Below are 3,365 nucleotides of genomic sequence, written 5' to 3'. Positions count from 1 at the left end.
GGAACCTCTAAGTATGTTTTTGAAAAATCATCATAATGCTGATTTCCCTGTGAAGGACAAGACAAAATTTACAGGTGATGTAAAAAATTATGAAGTATACAGACAGGGTGGATGGCAGGAAACTTTTCATTGTATCAGAGGTAGGTAAAACTAGAGGACGTAGATTTAGGATAAGGAGGAAGAGATCCAGAGGTGATACAAGGGGCGCCTTCTTCGCTCAGACAGTGGTAGGTATCTGGAATGCAAGGTGGGTCACCGGCACCATTAATGGAGTGTCCATGTAAACATTTGAATCACTTAGGCATAGAGGGTAGTGGACCAAACAATGGGCAACGGGTTGAATACACAAGGGTGCCCAATAATCAACATGGAAGTGTTGGGCCAAATGGCATGTTTCTATGCTATATGAATCTGTAACTCTTGGTGTAACATGCATGTACTTACATAGAGCACGAGTGTACTTACATGGAACGTGTGTGTATGTGGGTGTGTGTGTGGACATGTGGGTGTGTGCATGTAGAATCCATCATCATTTCTCCTGTCAGGTTACATTTCTTGTCGGCGTCTAATGCTCTGCTTCACGCGTGAAAAATAATCAATTTCCTGCAAATATAAGTATAGAATTTCATCTTAGATGGTTGAGTAAAATAATCAGTATTGGACAGGCTGTCTATTATTGGAAGCAATAGAACTAAATATCGACAAGTACCTTGGCCACTGCTCAGACTGTATTAATGACCTTGACAAATTTATTTTGTCTTTGAGGGGAGAAGAGTGAACATAATTGGGACAATCCTTAAAGTGACTAGTTGAGTTCAGTAAGATGAATCATTTCCTTTCATACTAGAGTTTGTTAAATACCAGGCTGTAAGCAGCAGCTCAGCTGGTGATAAATGATGGGGAAGGGAAGAATTATCCAGAGGAATTCAGAGGGACTTGACACTATCCTACATTAGAACAGTTCAAAGTAATCTCTTTAAATTGTGGAATCAGACTGCAAACAGATCAGTTTTAAATCAAGACCATACGACAGTATTGCTCTGTTCAGGCCTTTCAGCCCATGATGTTGTGCTGACCTTTGAACCTACTTCAAGGTCAATCTAACTCTACCCCCCTACATAGCCCTCCATTTTTCTTTCATCCAAATGCTATCTATAGCTGACTCATATTGCTTCATACCACCAAATCATGTTGTTTCCTCATGGCCCAGTAGCACATGCTTTGCGGCCCGGTGGTTGGGGACCACTGACATATCGACATTCCTCCAAGATCCCTCTGTTCCTCCACACAGCTAAGAATCCTGCAGTTAACCCTGCACTCTGCCTTCAGATTTAACTTCCAAAGTGAATCACTTCACACTTTTCCGGATTGAACTCCATCTGGCACTTCTCAGCCCAGCTCTGTATCCTATTAATATCCCGATGTAATCTATGACAACTTCCTACACTATTAACAGTTGAGAGCATCCTGACAAGTTGCATCTCCATCTGTTACAGGAGCAGCCAAGCATTGGATCGGAAGTCACTACAAAGGACTGTGAGAATCATAGGAGCCCCCCACCATCCATCGATGACATTTATCAGGAGCGCTTCATACACAAGGCCCTTAGTATTATTAAGGATGCCACCCATCCATCCAGCATCCTCTTTGACTTTCTACCATCAGGTAGGAGACTCTGATGCCAAAAAACAAGAATGGTCAGGATGAGAAACAATTTCTTCCCTCAAGCCTTTAGTCTTCTGAACTCCCTGCTGCATCACATTCAAAGTGTCACTGGTTAATCCGTTCTGTACTTTGCAGTATTTAATTTATGTACTTTAGTTTGGTTATTTATGAGTAATCTATCTGTAGATTTAATCCTTATTTTCATAAGTTATTATGTTTTATGTGTACTACTATGCTTTACACCCTAGTCTGGAGAAACGTCTCATTTAACAATATACATGTATATAGGTAAGTGACAATAAACTTGACTTGACCAATCTTCATGTCACCTACAAACTTACTAACCCACCCTTCTACGTCATCGTTTAAGTCAGTAGTCCCCAACCACCGGGCCGCTGATTTAAGTTATTTATAAAAGTCGCACAAGCAGAAGTCCCAGAACAGCTCCCTGCAGAACACTATAGGTCACTGACCTCCAGGCAGAATACGCTTCATCTACTACTTCTGCAAGTAAGCCAATTCTGAACCCACACATCCAAGTTTCCCTGGATCCCATGCCTCATTTAAAGACTTAAACAGAGATTTAAAAGAAAAGAAAGGTAGAGAGGTTTCGGGAGGGAATTCCAGAGCTGATGACCTTAGCACTTGAGAGCATGGACAGTGGAATGAATAAACTAAAAATGGACAACAGACTGTATTTGGATTATATAGAATGAGGCAACTGAGAACAGGGATGAGAATTTAAACAAAAGATTTTTTTTAAATGGCAAGCCAACACAAGACACTCAACAAAACGTTGATGGATAAATGGAATTTGGTGCCTAGGTTTCAGAATTCTGTATGGCCTTCTTTGTGATTATGTTGATGGGGAGCAGCATATAAATGAGAAATGGAAGTGGGCCATAGATCATTAAGGGACAATGGGGGTGACATTGAGGCACAGGAAAGAAACTCTCTAGTGATGCTCTGGCTGTGACCGGAAGTTTTAGAATAGAGCTTAGCTGACTGTGGGCCCACCGCTCTGTATGATGATAAAGTGGGGCTGGAGGAGGTGGTGTGATAAAACGTGTCAAAGCTGCTGATACACTGAGTGAGCACAGAGGTGATAACTTGCACAGGGCATCATTAGTGACTTCAATACGAGCTGTTTCATTATTGCACCAAGGTGGAAACCTGGTTAAACTAATATGAAATGAATATTAAAGATAAATATGCTGAGAGGGTGGCATGGTGGCATAGCAGTTAGTACAATACTTTACGGTGCTGGCTGTAAAATCAGGGTTCAATTCCCACCACTGTCTGTAAGGAGTTTGTACATTCTCCCCATCACCACATAGGCCTCCTCTGGATTCCTCAGTTTTCTCCCACATTCCAAACTCGTAGTGAGTTGTAGACATGCTATGTTGGTGCCAAAAACATGGTAACACTTGCTGGCTGCCCCCAGCACATCTTCACTGATTTGATGCAAATGAATACATTTTACTGTATGTTTCTATGTACACGTGATAAATCAAGTTAATCTTTCTAGACGTCTAATCAGAGACATGCAGTTGTTCAAGCTTTTGATCTTACAAGAAAAGTTTTCTTGCGTTTAGGGGTGATCTAACCTTCATGCAACTAGATGCATCAGGCAGATCTGATGATGGCTCTTTCTCTTTCCACACTTGCTACCTGACCTGCTGAGTACTTGTGGAATGTTT

Source organism: Hypanus sabinus, chromosome 23 (assembly GCF_030144855.1).
Source record: "Hypanus sabinus isolate sHypSab1 chromosome 23, sHypSab1.hap1, whole genome shotgun sequence".
NCBI lineage: Eukaryota > Metazoa > Chordata > Chondrichthyes > Myliobatiformes > Dasyatidae > Hypanus > Hypanus sabinus.
The sequence above is the reverse complement of the archived record's forward strand: the minus strand, read 5'-3'. Positions refer to the sequence as shown.